Here is a 16,720-nt window from a genome sequence, read left to right on the forward strand (position 1 = left end):
ACTCTATCCTAGACTTTGTCCTATGACCCGTGCAAATACCCAGATCTTTAGTTACAAAGGCCTGATTTTATCATTCACAACTGAGTGGCAAGTTTCAAGGCACCAAAAAAAGACCTTAGGGTGGTAATGAGGATGTATGGATCCAGTAATTGTTCCCATGACAGTATGCTTCAAGGGCAGAGAAACCCTAAATCTCTTACACCAAAAAATTTCCTTTCTTACTTCCACAATACTTACTGTGCCAATGCAAAAAGAAGGGGAGGGCACAAAACCTTGCCACACCAGCAGTTTTTTTATTTTGTTTTGTTTTACTTTTTACCTTTATTCTTCCTTTTCTTTCTTTTTCACTCTTGTGATTATTATTTGGTGTTTTTTTTTTTTTTTGCTGCTGGATGCTTTTTTTATTTTTTTGGTAGTTACTGTCTTTGTTGTCTTCTTCCAGAAGAATCACAAAACTTGAATCATCTTGTTCTGCCTCATTAATTGAGGGGGAAAATAAAAATAAACAGTACCAGGACAAAATAGCCATATGAACATTAAGTGGAATTAAAAAATGATCAGACTTAAACACCAAACCTAAAGTCAACAACAACAGAATCAATAACCTATCTACAACAAGCTATACACAGAGGGGAATAGTTATGCTAGCACTCTAGGGGGTAAAAGAGGGAGATATGGGACACATGCTGGGAAAAGGGGTAAAGGGAGGACAACCCTGGTGGTGGTAATTGCCCTGGTTCATTGTCACTATGTGTGGCATGAAGTTGAGTCCACTGCTGATATATCCAGGATCCCCAAATATCTCCCAAATTGAGAGACCAACTTCCATTCTAGGGGAGACCTTGGCAATAATCATTCGCAATAAATGATCCAAACAAAGAGGTTTTGGGGGACAAAAGGTTTGGCCAAAAGAGCCTAATCCTCCCTGGTTTGATCTCTCTCCTCTCCTGTCCTGTCTCTCCTCTCTGTCTTTCTCTCTATCTCTGTCTCTCTCTGTGTCTCTGTCTTTCTCTCCTGTCTCTCCTGTCTTCTCCCTCTCTGTCTCTGTCTTTCTCTCTGTGATTCTGTGTCTGTCCTCTTCTGTCTTTCTCCTCTATCTCTCTTTCTTTGTGTCTTTTTCTCTTTCTGCTCCCTCCATGTCTCTTTTCTTTCTTCTTCTTCTTCTTCTTCTTCTTCTTCTTCTTCTTCTTCTTCTTCTTCTTCTTCTTCTTCTTCTTCTTCTTCTTCTTCTTCTTCTTCGTGTCTCCCTTTCTCTTCTGTTTCTGTGTCTCCCCATGTGTCCTTCTTTCTGTCCTTTTGTTTTTGTGTCTCCCATGTGTCCTTCTTTCTGTCCTTTTGTTTTTGTGTCTCCCCTTGTTTCTCTCTTCTCCCCCTTTTATCCTCTCTGTCCAACTGCCTCTCTCCAACTCCCTCTCACCGACTGCCTCTGTCCTACTGCCTCCTTTGGCCTCCCCTCCAAGCTCCTTTATTTCTACAACTATGTACCTGAAATATTACTAAGAAAGATGTGTTATTTACTTTTTGATCACAATAAAAATTATTACTAAAATATTTTCTCAATATATGCAAAATAGGAGGTTTTTTTTCTAGTATCATATGAATAACTATACTCACTCAAATGAGGCTCTGGAGACCTTGAGATGTTTGCTACCATTATTTAAAGAATCAGATTTTTAAAATTAAGATCAGTGAAGGTATTAGAAACTAGAATAATATTTCTGTTCTTGTCTACTTTTTCATGCCCTTTTTTAACAAAGGAGTAATCAATACACTTAATTTTATCCTATAAAATATACTTTGAAAGTATCGACTTGGAGTGAATTTATCACTGAACAACATATGTGCAGTATCTTAGAAGTTCATATATTTACTCTCAAAAATAAATGATTTTCCCCTCATAACCTATTGGAGATCCCCTTCTTTCTCCAAAATTCCCCATTTCCTCTAACAGAAGACATAATATAAATATTATAGATACTATAAAAATTCTATGGCTTACCCTCATATTAGTTATGTAAATGTTTTATACAAATGTTACTAAGTTGATTTTCTTTTGCTAATGCTTTTGACTTCATTATTCCAGTCTGGATATATAAATGATCAGAGAGTGGGATGATTTTTTACAATGTCCAACAACATAAAAACAAACAATTACCCTGTTTGTGATGTCAGGCTGGGAAAATCTACGCTGGCTCACTGGGTCCCAACTGTGAGAAACTGTGAGTGCTGCCTTTGTGTGTTTGTCTCCTGTCCTGTCTCCTAAACCTCTTGGGAGTGGGCCGAAAAGGGCACAGAAAATTTGCTCTCCCAGAGGCTCATTGAAGGGGCCAGAACGCCAAGGGACTGCTTCCTAAAGTGAAAACCGACTATAAGCAGTACATCACAGAAGGCAAATTCCCTGTTTGTGACATCAGGCTGGAAAAATCTATGCTGGCCCAATGGGGCCCGACTGTGAGAAACTATGAGTGCTGCCTCTCTGTGTTTGTCTTCTGTACTGTCTCTTAAACCTCTTGGGAGTGGGCCAAAAAGGGCCTAGAAAATTCGCTCTCCCAGAGACTCATTGGTGGTCTTGGTTATTGCGCTAATCCTAGGATTAAGCCTGGAGGAGAGTCATTCTTTATGTTTCCAGAAGATCCGTTCAGTTACAATTGTCTCAGTCAGACCTCTGAAGTTAAAGATCTTGGTTGTTGTACTGATCGTAGGCCAAAACCTAGACTAGGGATTTTTTTTATTGGTCCTAGGATACGTTCTGCCCAGTCACGGTTGTCACAGTCAGTCTTTTACACAGATCAAAGGATAACAAGTCTTCTGATTTAGAAAACCTGCTTGTATATCAAGTTGCTGCTATTTCCTTATTGTCAGGGTATCATTTCAAAACTGGCATATGTTGGTGCCAGATCAGTATTAAGAATGTCCCAGAGGGAATTTGGTTCCTGGAACTGTGGTGAAGAAATGTCTTGGTTCTATGTCTAGGATACATGTCTGGGTTCAAGGCTGGACAGTTGCTGCCTAATCACCTGGATTTTAAGTTGGGTCAGCACGACATATGTTCAAAGTGGGAGGTGCCCCTATATTGTAAAACAGTATGAGTTCTTATCCCTAGTAGATAAGAGCTTGTTTCTGTACGTAAAATTTCCCCTTATTTTAGTATGCCTTTGCAGGAAGAACTGGTGTTACATTATATTGCTGGTGCAACTGGGGGTGAGAAGAGAAGAAAACAGAAACAAAACAAAAAAATAATAGTGATTAGGCAAGAAAAAGATCTCAAGGGAATCCAGATAGGAAAGAAAAAGTCCAAGCTCTCAATATTCGCAGATGACATGGTACTAAGAAAACCTTAAAGAATCTATCAAAAAACCTTTTAGAAACAATAGATGCATATAGCAACGTAGCAAGCTATAAAATTAACACACAGAAATCAATGGCCATATATTACAACAATAATGACAGGGAAGAAATGGACATTAAGAAAACAACCCCATTCACATTAGTATCACACAAACTCAAATACCTTGAAGTCTACTTGACTAAATATGTGAAGGACCTATACAAAGAAAGTTATAAAACCATGCTACAAGAAATAAGAAAAGGCACATAAAAATGGAAATCTATATCTTCCTCTTGAATTGGCAGGATTAATACAATTAAAATGATAATACTCCCTAAAGCTTTGTACAGATTAAATGCGATTCCTCTAAAGATACCCATGACATTTTTCAAAGAAGTGGATGAAACAATTCTCAAATTCATTTGGAACAATAAACACCCACGAATAGCTAAAGAAATACTTGGGAAAAGGAATATGGGAGGCATTACTTTCCTCAACTTTAAACTGTATTACAAAGCAATAGTTATCAAAACAGCATGTATTGGAATAAAGACAGACACTCAGATCAGTGGAACAAGCTTGAGTATTTGGAGAATGTTCCCCAGACATACCGTCACTTAATTTATGATAAAGGTGCAAGAAATTCTAAATGGAACAGGGAAGGCCTCTTCAATAAGTGTTGTTGGCACAAACTTGTAAAAAAGTGAACTTAGACCTCCAGTTAACATCATGTACAAAGGTAAAATCCAAATGGATTAAAGACTTAGATATCAGACCTGAAACCATAAAGTATATAGAATAACATGTAGGTCAAACACTCCATGACATTGAGACTAAGGGTATCTTTAAAGAGGAAAGAGTACTCTCCAAACAAGTGAAAGCATAAATAAAGGGATGGGACTATATTCAGCTGAGAAGCTTCTGCACCTCAAAGGAAATTGTGCCCAGAATACAAGACCCATCCACTGAGTGGGAGAAACTATTCACCCAGTACCCATCAGATAAGGTTAATATTCAAAATCTACAAGGCACTGACACAATTTAACAAGAAAAAAATTATCTAACACCATCAAAAATGGGGAGAAGAAAAAAAAGACACTTTGGCAAAAAAGAAATACAAATGCTTAAAATCACATGAAAAAATGCTCCACATCACTAATCATCAAGGAGGTGCAAATCAAAACAACTACGAGGTATCATCTCACACCATAGAGATTGGCACACATCAGAAAAAAAATGAGAACAAACAGTGTGGCAGGGATGTGGAGAGAAAGGAACTCTTATTCGCTGCTGGTGGGAATGACGTCTAGTTCAACCTTTGTGGAAAGTAATATGGAGATTTCTCCAAAAGCTGGAAGTTGAGCTCCCATACAATCCAGCTATACCACTCCTAGGGATATATTCTAGGAACACAAAAATACAATACAAAAATTACTTTCTCACACCTATATTCATTGCAGTGTTGTTTACAATAGCCAGACTCTGGAAACAGCCTAGATGCCCCTCAATATATAAATGGCTAAAGAAACTATGGTACATATATACAATGGAATAATATCCAGCGTCAGAAGAGATGAAGTCATGAAATTTTTCTATATATGGATGTACATGGAATCTATTATGCTGAGTGAAATAAGTCAGAGGGAGAGAGCTAAACACAGAATGGTCTCACTCACCTATGTGTTTTGAGAAAAATGAAAAAGAGTTGTGTAATGATTCTCAGAGACAAAATAGAGGAGGACTGAAGGGTCCAGGTCGCGACATGAAGCTGACCACAGGGATTGTTTTAGTGCAGTCACAGAAATAATTACACTGAGTACTATCATAACAAAATGTGACTTAATGAGGGAAATAGAAAGCCTGTCTAGAGTACAGGCCAGTGTGGGGTGGGGAAGGACACTTGGGATATTGGTCATGGGAATGTTGCACTGGTGAAGGTTTTTTTATATATAAGAAATCAAAAAAAGAAATGAAAAGATAGGCCTCACAGTGCTTACCACAGGCTGTGTTATTTACACTGACTTTATATATAGAGGAGGCACAGTAAATGCATCCTATATACACCTCAACCCAGGCCCTTTGCCTGGGCTGTATTGTGAATTGGGGGACTCTCTCTCTTTCTCTCTCTCTCTCTCTCTCTCTCTCTCTCTCTCTCTCTCTCTATATATATATATATATATATATATATATATATATATATATAAATTAAAAATGAGTTTAAAAATGTAATTAAGGGAAAAAAGGGATGCAGGAGACTACCCTACATTTGGGGAAAAGTAGGTTAAGGGGTAGTATTATATAGGTCTTAAACTTATGAAGAAAATATAGGCTTCTCCAATGTCTTTTGAGATTTTCTTGTGGGGTGTGGGATCCAGGGCAGATTTTCAACACACCCTGGTCTTTGAGATTGAGAAAAGATTTATGGCGGAGAGGTCTCAGGTAGAGGTATTGTGCTGGGAATCTTTTAGGGGCTGAGTCTGGTATCATACAACTGTTCATATAACTATTGTTATATATTATATATAGATATCGTATATATATCAGATATATGTTATATATCATATAACTGTTGTCCACGTTAGGGAGAGGTGAGAAGGAGGGCCACGCAACATGAGTTAGCAGGGGTGTTGGTTGTAGTTTCTTGCAGGGTATGTGGTGTGGGTCTGAATGGGTGTCCCTTCGCTTGGGTGCTGCATAATGGTTTATTGGAGGTCAGTCTTGATACCTAATGGATAAAGAATTGAAGGTAAAGAGTTTTTTTTTTTTTTGGTTTTTGGGCCACACCCGGTGACGCTTAGGGGTTACTCCTGGCTATGCGCTCAGAAGTCGCTCCTGGCTTGGGGGACCATATGGGACGCCGGGGGATCGAACCGCGGTCCGTCTCCTAGGCTAGCGCAGGTGAGGCAGGCACCTTACCTCCAGCGCCACCGCCCGGCCCCAAAGGTAAAGAGTTTTAATAAGGTGGGATATTGGTTTGGGATTGTGGGTGAAGGGATAGTCGGATTTCTGAAGGTGGGGACGGGGGTAGTGTATAGGAGGGGCTATATACACTATGGGCATGGGTTGTTAACAATTTAGGTTTGGCTTTAATGGAGGAGTTCTCTATGTTCTCATGCCCACATAGAAACATACAATAGTTAGTTTAGGTAAAGCTTAAGAAAAAGAGGAGGGGGAGAGCAGGAATAAGATGGGAACAGAGAAATAGGTAAATTTAGTACAAATAAGCTAAATTTAGTACAAGTAAGCTAAAAAACTGATAAATCAACTAAGAGGGATTGGGCCAGTGTATCTAAGTTGGGAGGTTTTCTCAATTTCTATGGATTTTGATAGTGATGAAGTGGGCCTTCATGAATGAGGGTTTCAGGATTGGGTGATGACTGGAGCAATTTTGGATACACATAGGTTTCGCATCTTGAGTACTAAACAATGTGTTAGTGAGGCCTATCTATATAGGTGGTTACCCTATGTAGTATTGTCTGCCAACCTTATGTATTGAATTTCCTTTCCTAAGGAGGAAGTAACAATATGGTTTGTTTTGACATGGATTGAATTGATGATAATGAGGAAGGAAAGGTAGAAGAAGAAAAGGGAGAATGAAAGAGGTATGAGAAGAGAGAAGAAAGGAGAAAGGGAATGTTAGTTTGCCTAAACGTGTTCAATGAGTAGGTCCTATAATATAAGTGATTGGGTCACAGTTTACTTCAGTGGCTTGGCTGGTCACATGCTTCAGTTCCTAATAGAGGGCATAACCTAGAGGTAAAGTGTATGTTAAGATGTTTTATCAAGACATTTTCATAATGCATACTGAGTATGGTATCTAGTATGATTGAGCACCGAGGTGTCAACTTAGGTTCTCCACCCTTTGTATCCAAGAACCCCTTAGAGGTTATTTGAAATATAGTAATATTAAGGCATTAAAACATATTGTTATGAAACGCTTCCACTGGAGTCAATGACTTTCCATGATATTCATTACCTGTAATCTTGTATAAGATCCCTAAGACATTATTATAGGCCTTTGTAGTAAAAGACTGATTACATACCTGTTCCCTCTACGCTGTTGTTTCTGCTGTTGCTGGTTTCTTTATAGAATAATGTATAGCCAAGGCTTTGAGTTGCTCCTCTTCTACTTGTTTTGAGCACTACTCCCCAGTAAATGTTGACTATTACATTGTTTGGAATTTCTACCCTGTTAAACAGTTGTATGTGTTCATGGAGTATTACATGTATATATGGTGTACATTCTAGGTATGGTATGTCAGAATGCTCCCTTCCCCCAGCAACTGAGACCTGATGCTGCTCGGCCTTGCTCCCGTCCCCCAGCACCTGAGATTCAGTGCTGCTCAGCTCTGTGACATAGCCACCAGATCTATACTGCATTCTTAAGTCAAAGAGAGACAGAGGTAATTATAATAAACATGGTGCCAGATATAATAAAACTTCTTTTTTTAAATTTTTGTATCTATTTATTATGTGGTCCATATTTCAACACCTATCCCACAATTTTTTTTTTTTTGGTTTTTGGGTCACACCCGGCGGTGCTCAGGGGTTACTCCTGGCTGTCTGCTCAGAAATAGCTCCTGGCAGGCACAGGGGACCATATGGGACACCGGGAGTCGAACCAACCACCTTTGGTCCTGGATCGGCTGCTTGCAAGGCAAACACCGCTGTGCTATCTCTTCGGGCCCCTATCCCACAATTTTACAAGCTTTCTTTCACATATCTCTTGGAAGCACAGTTGACTATTTTTGTTACTGGCTTATATCAGTGTATTTATTTCTTCTTTTACTTGTCTGAGATGGTATAACAGGATTGAGTAGCTCTAGACATACAGTACCCTCTCAGTCAAGATTTTTTATGAGTCATTAAGTCATATAATCCAGAGAATAGTTTGATTTTATTCTGAAAAAATCTTTATGAAAATGGAGAAAATCTAATAGCTTGAGAAAAAGCTTTAGATATCAAAGTTCAGGGGTAAATGATCATTGTTTAATCTTCTAATTCTTAAGTCAAATCACTATGACAACTATTCAGGATGAAAAGCTCCACTACAATATAAAATTTATATGTTCCTATCCTATTAGATAAGGACTTGTTTCTATGCTGAATGTTTCCCCATTAATATGCCTATCCAAAAAGGGACAATGCTACATGATACTACTGGTGCATGTGAGGGGTCAAAATAACAAGCTAAACAATCCCTATAACATAGACCTAACATAAACTCAGAATCCTGGAGAAACTTATCTAATAGAAATTTCTACTAGAATATATGAACAAAGAAATGGGGAAAACTACTTTTGCATAAGGAAATAGACAATAAGAATTATACCTATTAAGGAAATGCCTCTAAAGAGATTTATGAAGTAAACATACATATCTCCCTTAAGTGTTTTAAAATAGTCTGGGGAAAATATAATCTGGAGCACAGCTTTAGCCTATGAAATGGTCTTGTGACAATAGCCATTCACCCTTTAACTTGGATCCTATTTAAGAAACTAACATGGTTTTCTACTTCAGCACCAGGAATTGGATTTCTACCTGGGAAGGCTCTACTGCTGCCCTGGCACTGACTTGCTCCAGAGTGGGTTCATATGACACCCTGATGATTTGGTAACAGCAACAACTTGCTTAAAGGGCAAGTTGCCTGCATTGCCAACTATTGGTGAGATGAAACCAGAAGACACTCTGTAACACCTTGACTTCTATGTAAGGATCTCTAACTACAGAAACTTGAATGTGACAACGGTGATTGAGAAAAACTTTTACACTGACCACAAAGACTTTGGAGTTTGACAATTTAGTATGCCCAGAGCCTCTAATTAGTCTTATAGCATGATGCTTCATGGGTACAGTCTCTCTGTTTTTAGGCCAAAGGTTTACCTTTCCATTTTTCCCAACTTTGGTTGCACCTATGCAACAAACAAAACCAAAAAGCAAAAAAAAAAACCCACAAACAAACAAAAAACAAAACAAAAATAACCCCAAAACAAAAAAAAACCCTTTTCCCTATTTTCTCTATTTTTTATGTATTATTTTTAAATAGTGGCTCCCACCTTTTTCATAGAACCTTAGAATTACTATGTTTTAACCACATATTTCTGCATTTTTCTTTAAAACTAAGAAGAAAGGAAATAAAAAGAAAGATGGGGTCTAGAGGCCAAGTGGTTCAGAAGCATTGGTAGAGAAAAAATAAGGACAGAACTGAATATCCAAGCCAAGGTCACTGACAATAGAATCAAGAGACAATCTTTAACAATCTAAACTTAAAGGGTCTATTCTATTGTCAGGCTAGGGGCAAAAGTTGGTGGTTTAGTATGCACTCGATTCATTGGGGATGGAGGTCAACACTAGTGGTGGGAATAGCCTTGACTCATTTATATCTGAAATTCAACAATGAATGAATTTGTAGATCACAATGGTTTTAATAAAATAAAATTTAAAAAACACTGTGGATTTGATGACAATATTTTTTGTAAATCAAGGTAGAGCCAAAGAACAATCAATGACCACAATCAGAAGCCATGTTTCTATAATAATTGTAATCTTTAATTTTATGTGTGATGAAATAAATATAGGAATAAAAATTAGGCTGAGTTGTTTTTTTTCTACTTGATAAAATATTAAATATTTAAAATTAATAAAGAATACAATTCAGGTATAAGAATGGCTGTCATTCTACAGGAGAAAACACCCAAAACTTTCACTATGTTATTAATAAATTTATCTTTATCTCTACTTCAACCATACTATATAAAATTCACATTATTTTTCCATAGACTAAATAATCATTTTCTACATATATTACAATACTCTGTGAAAATCCCCTGTCATGATTTATAAAAATGAACACGATTTACCTTAATGTTTTTTTAATGTTTTTTTGTTTTTGTTTTTGTTTTTGTTTTTTTTTTTTTTGCCACAGCTAGTGATGCTCAGGGGTTATTTCTGGCTATGCGCTGAAAAATCACTCCTGGCTTGAGGGAGCTATGGGATTCCGGGGATCGAACTAAAGTCTGTCCTGGATCAGCCACATGCAAGGCAAATGCCCTATCAATGTTCTTATGCTCTAGCTCCACCTTAATAATTTTTCAATAAGTAACTATAACTGGAAAAATAGTACTACAATACTATAATCTATAGTGAATGTATTTTAGATAAGTGGAAGGAGTAAAGATGTGTAGAGATTTACTAAAATGTAAGACACTATGCTAGAAGTAGTGAATGCTGGTAATCTCATCACATGAATCTAAATACTGATCAAGAATTGGGAGGGAATTTTGGAAAGTATCAGAGGGACAAACAATAGTACTGTACCTTTAAGAAGAAAAATCTGAGGAGAAACAATACTCACTCAGTACTTAACTCTATCAGAAGGCCACACCCAAAGGAAAGAATCACCTGGTTATGGAGTGGAGAGATGGTAGGTTCTAATTGGTCTGTTCTGGCCTCTAATAATTTGTTCTCTCAGTTGAAATTATTTATTTAAAATAAATTAGCTTTAGATGACAAAAATGTGTAAAATGGCTTACTTCATAAAATTTCTTTTATATGTAATTAGATGTAATTAGTGTATTTTCCTACTTTTACCTTGGGAAGAAAAATTGAATAATAATAAACATATTTTATGTCAGTGGGAGACTTTCAGAATTATGAAATGTTTTTATGAGGAGCAATATGCCATGATTTTAGCAGATTAGAGAAATGTTTGACTCCCTTGTAAAAATTCATGTATAAAAATATCAGAGGCTGATGATTCTCATTAACTCTTTTTCAGTGTTCTAAATTATCTGTTAGATTTCTTTCATCTTGGAAATGTTGAAGAAAAAAAGAGGTTTAGCTGTAGATGACAAAGCAGATTTCACTGAGATGACTCTAGTGGGGTGGAGAGTGTTCAGTTTTTTTTGTGTTTTTAATTGTAATGAGACAAAAGTGAAAGCCCTTTTTAGTTACCTGGAAAGATAGTTAGAGAAAGGTAGTCCAGTAATATAATTTTGACATTTTTGTGGGTTAATGGAGTTTATCATGGCAAGGCTGCTGCTCTCCCACAAAAATGAGAGACAAAGATGTGTATTTTCTTAACTGCATCTCAAATAGATGACACTCAGGACCATGAGAAATATTTTTTGAGATGAAAAGAACCAGCTGAAAGAGGATTTATAACTGTATAGTTTTATAAGTCAATGATCTAAGAAAAGGGTCAGAAAATTCATCTTTAAATTTTTACTTGAACAAACAATAGACTCCTTTGGGCTTTCAAAAGTTGGGCTTTTTTAAGAAGACATTTAAAGATCTCAGGGGTAAAGAATTATCTTAGAGGGTTGATTTATGAGAAGCTATACTAGAATTTGATCTAGGTTTTATTCATTCTGTGTTAGAATGGAGAAGGATCAGTGAACTTAAGTTCAGAATGTTTCTACCTGAGTTTAAATGTGAACTTTCTCACTCTCTATTGTCCAAAAGATTTCTTCTCAGAAGTACAACTATCTTCTGGTATTTTAGAGTACTTTTCCGAGTTATTTAGAGTTTTGATAACAGCTGGATATATATAGTGTCGATGTATTTTACCACTAGGTGGCAATCTAACCACAAGAACTACGAATAAAAAATATCAATATTTGAAAAATTGGGTTATTTGTTTTTTTGTTTTGTTTCCCCTTACTAATCAAATATAAATCTTTTTTAGTTTTTAATTAATATATTTATTTAAACAACTTGATTACATATATGATTGTAGTTGGATTTCAGTCATGTAAAAATCACACCCCTTCACCAGTGCAACATTAACATCACCGAAGTCCCAAATCTCCCTCCTCCACACCACACCTCCACCTGTACTCTAAACAGGCTTTCTATTTTCCTCATTCACTCACATTGTTATGATAGTTCTTAATGTAATTATTTCTTTATCTACACTCATCAATCTTTGTGGTGAGCTTCATGTTTTGAGCTGGACCTTCCAGACTTCCTCTATTTTGTCTCTGAGAATTATTGCAAGAATTTCTTTTATTTTTCTTAAAACCCATAGATGAGTGACACTATTCTATGTCTATCTCACTCTGACTTATTTCACTAGCATAATAGATTTCATGTATATCCATATATAAGAAAATTTCATGACTTCATCTCTCCTGACAGTTGCATAATATTCCATTCTGTATATATACCACACTTTCTTAAGCAATTTATCTGTTGAAAGGCATCTTGGTTGTTTCCAAGTAAACAGCACTGCAATGAATATTGGTGTGAGGAAAAGATTGTTGTATTGTATTTTGTATTTCTAGGGTACATTCCTAGGAATGGAATAGCTGGATTGTACGGGAGCTCAATTTCCAGTTTTTGGAGGAGTCTCCATATAGTTTTCCATAAAGGTTGGACTAGAGGGCATTCCCACAAGCTGTGAATGAGTACCTTACTCTACACATTCCCGCCATCAATGCTTGTTCTCATTCTTTGTGATGTGAGCCAATATCTGTGGTGTGAGGTGGTACCTCAAAGTTGTTTTGATTTGCATCTCCCAGATGATTAGTGATGTGGAGCATTTTTTCATTGCCTTTGGGCCATTTGCATTTCTTATTTGGCAAAGTATCTGTTCATTTCTTCTCCCCATTTTTTGGTGGGATTAGATTATTTTTTTTTGTAAAGTTCTGTCAGTGCCTTGTACATTTTTGATATTAGCCCCTTATATGATGGATATAGGGTGAATAGTTTCTCCCACTCAGTTGGTGGCTCTTCTATTCTGGGAAGTATTTCCTTTGAGTTGCAGAAGCTTCTCAGATTAATATATTCCCATCTGTTTATCTCTGCTTCTACTTCTTCAGAGAGTGCAGTGTCCTCCTTGAAGATGCTGTTAGTCTCAAACTTATGGAGTGTTTACCTATGTGTTTTTCTATATACTTTATAGTTTCAGGTCTGATATCAAGGTCTGTAATCCATTTGGGTTTTACCTTAATACATGGTGTTAGCTGGGGGGTTGAGTTCACTTTTTTTCAAGTGGCTAACCAGTCGTCCCAACACCACTTGTTAAAGAGGCTTTCCTTGCTTCATTTAGAATTTTTTCTTCCTTTATCAAAACTAGGTGATTGTGTGTTTAGGGGACAATCTCTGAGTCCTCAAGCCTATTACACTGATCTGAGGGTCTGTCTTTATTCCAATACCAATGTGTTTTGATGACTATTGCTTTGTAATACAATTTAAAGTTGGGGAAAGTAATTTCCCCATATTCCTTTTCACAAGGATTGCTTTAGCTATTTGAGGGTGTTTCAAAAATTTCAGAAGTGTTTGATCCACTTCTTTGAAGAATGTCAAGGGTATCTTTAGAGGGATTGCATTAAAAATGTACAATACTTTGGGAATATTGCCACATTTCTTTTTAAGTATTGCCATTTTATTTTCTATTATTATTTTTTTCGAATTTTTAGTGCATTTCATTAGAATATATTTTAAAAACACTACTATCCTGTCTGCCTCTACTTCTGAATCCCCGAAGGTTTTCTCGGAGGCCTCTGGAGTGCACCCCCAAAAAACTGCATTTTGAAGCTGCTGAGTAAGTACATTTTGGCTGTGGGGGTTGCTGTCCGATAAGCTGAGGTCTCTGGCCTGTGGAGGCTCTGCCCTGCTGTGCCATTGTTCACTCTGAGGACTTCAGGGGGAACTTCTACGCCTGTTTGCCTGTGCTTCTGAATCCCCGAAGGTTTCCCCAGAGGCCTAGGAAGTGCAGCCCAAAAAAACATCATTTTGAAGCTGCTGAGTAAGTATGTTCTGGCTGCAGAGGTGGCTGTCCAATAAGCTAAGGTCTTAGGCCTGTGGAGATTCTGCCCTGCTGTGCCTTTGTTCACTCTGAGGACTGTCAACTAGAGGCAGCAGAAGAGCTTCGTGGCCGTGCACTCTTTCTAACCAATGAACCCCACCACAACAAGCAGGAGAAACCACACTACAAGCGTGGCAATGGGGCAACCTCGCAGGCAAACACCATCAACAGACAAAGAAGACGAAAGCTCAGATGAACCAATAAATTCCAACCACCTGATTAAGCTCTCAGATAAGAAGTTTAGAATAGAAATATGGAATATGTTCATAGACTGAAAAAAAGCATAGATAGATCTGAAGAGAACAGAAAGACAGAAATCAGAAAACTCCAAACTGAAATAACAGATCTGAAAAACACAGTTGCTCAACTGAAAACCGCAATGGATAGCCTCACCAACAGGATATCAGCAGCTGAGAAGAGAATCGGAGTATTGGAAGATGTGATGCAGAAAAACTCAACACAACAGAAGAAATTGGAAAAGAACCTTAAGACAAATAAACAGGCAATAGTAAAAGTACTCAAGGCATCTGAACAGATGACAATAGAAGTCTTTGATAAACTCAACGGAAACAACATAAGAATCATTGGAGTCCCAGAAACCCAGGAAAAAGGTCTCCAGGAAGTATCAACTGTCAAAGACATCACCAAAGAGATACTCCCATAGTTAAAGACTACATGCAATCAAATCCTGCATGCCCGAAGAGTACCAGGTAAAAGAGATTCAAAGAAAAACACCCCAAGACATATCCTCGTTACAATGACTAGAGATAGAATACTGAAAGCAGCAAGATCAAAAAGGGAAATTACATTCAAAGTAGGATCCCTAAGACTTATAGCAGATATGTCACAAGAAACTCTCAAGGCCAGAAGACAGTGGTGGGATATTGTGACAAGACTGAATGAAATGAATGCCTCACCGAGAATACTGCACCCAGCCCGACTCACGTTCAGGTTTGAAGGAAGAATACACAGCTTCATGGATAAACAACAGCTCAGAAACTTCACAGATGATAAACCAGCCTTAACAAAAAAACTGACAAGTCTACTCTAAGACAAGAGAGACCAACACAGCAAACTTATCTACAAGGATGACATTAAATCCTATGACAATAATCTCCCTCAATGTCAATGGACTAAATAAACCAATTAAAAGACACAGAGTGGAAAATGGGCCAAAAAGATGAATCCAACCTTCTGCTGCCTACAAGAAACACATCTGAATAGTCAAAATAAACATAGACTCAAAATCAAAGGCTGGAGGAACATCATCCAAGCAAACAACACCCCCATAAAAGCTGGGGTGGCCATATTAATATCTGATGACACCAACTTTATACTCAGAAAAGTGGTAAGGGACAAAGATGTATAATATGTACTAATCAAGGGATATGTGCAACAGGAAGATATCAGACTATTAAACATAAATGCACCCAATGAGAGACCAGCAAATTATCTAATACAATTACTTGACAAATCTGAAAGAAGAAATCAATTAAACAATCATTGTGGGAGACCTCAACATGTCCCTATCAACACTTGATAGGTCAATCAGACTGAAACCAACAAAAATATACTAGCCCTGAAAAGAGTTATGGAAGAAAAGTACGAGTAGATATATACAGGACACTCCATCCCAAAAAACCTGAAAACACATTCCTTTAGAATGTACATGGGTCGTTCTCCAGAATAGACCACATGCTGACACATAAAACATACTTCCATAAAATCTGGAGGATAGAAATCTTGCAGGCTACATTTGCTGACCACAAGGCTCTGAAATTAGATGTGAACTACAAAGCCACACAGAAGAAAAACTTTAACAATTAAAAATTAAACACCCTGCTACTGAACAACAGTGGGTCAGAGATGAAATCAAAGAGGAAATCAAAACTTTCCTAGAAACAAATGATAATGAAGACACAAACTTCCAGAATCTATGGGACACAGCAAAAGCAGTCCTGAGAGGAAAATTTATAGCTCTACATGCAAACCTCAGGAAGGAAAAAGGGGTATTCTTAAATAACTTAATGAAGCAGTTCAAAAAATTACAAAATGACTAACAAAAGGAACCAAAAATAGGAAAAAAGAAGACAATAACAAAGCTGAAAGCTGAACTCAATGAAGTAGAACACCAAAAAACAATCCGAAAGATCAACAAAAGCAAAATTAGTACTTTGAAAAAATAAACAAAATTGATAGACCATTGGCAAAACTCACAAAGAGAGAGTGAGGAATCTGATACCCATATTAGAAATGAAAGGGGGGAGATCACAACAGATATTGCAGAGATACAAAGGGTGATCAGAAACTACTTTGAGAAACTTTATGCTACTAAACATGAGAACATAGAGAAATTGGAAAATTCTTGGACACTTATAACCTTCCACATTTAAGTAAGGAGGATGTAGTACTTCTAACCACACCCATCACTACTGAGGAAATTGAAACTGTAATCAAACATCTGCCCAAAAAGAAAAGCCCAGGCACAGATGGTTTCCTTATGAATATTTTCAAATCTTTCAAGTGGAGCTACTACCAATCCTAGCCACGCTCTTCCATGAAATTGAAAAAACGGGAACACT

At 37.2% G+C, this 16,720-nt stretch overlaps 1 non-coding gene across 1 annotated transcript; it reads left to right on the forward strand.

Annotated features, from left to right (window-relative positions):
• Positions 1–5,308: 5,308 nt before the first annotated feature.
• Positions 5,309–5,441, forward strand: LOC126023193 (small nucleolar RNA SNORA51). The gene has a single exon (XR_007500397.1). It is a non-coding gene; the product is annotated as a small nucleolar RNA SNORA51 (small nucleolar RNA).
• The last annotated feature ends 11,279 nt before the right edge of the window (positions 5,442–16,720 follow it).

This window comes from Suncus etruscus, chromosome 11 (genome assembly GCF_024139225.1).
Source record: "Suncus etruscus isolate mSunEtr1 chromosome 11, mSunEtr1.pri.cur, whole genome shotgun sequence".
NCBI classification, from domain to species: Eukaryota; Metazoa; Chordata; class Mammalia; order Eulipotyphla; family Soricidae; genus Suncus; species Suncus etruscus.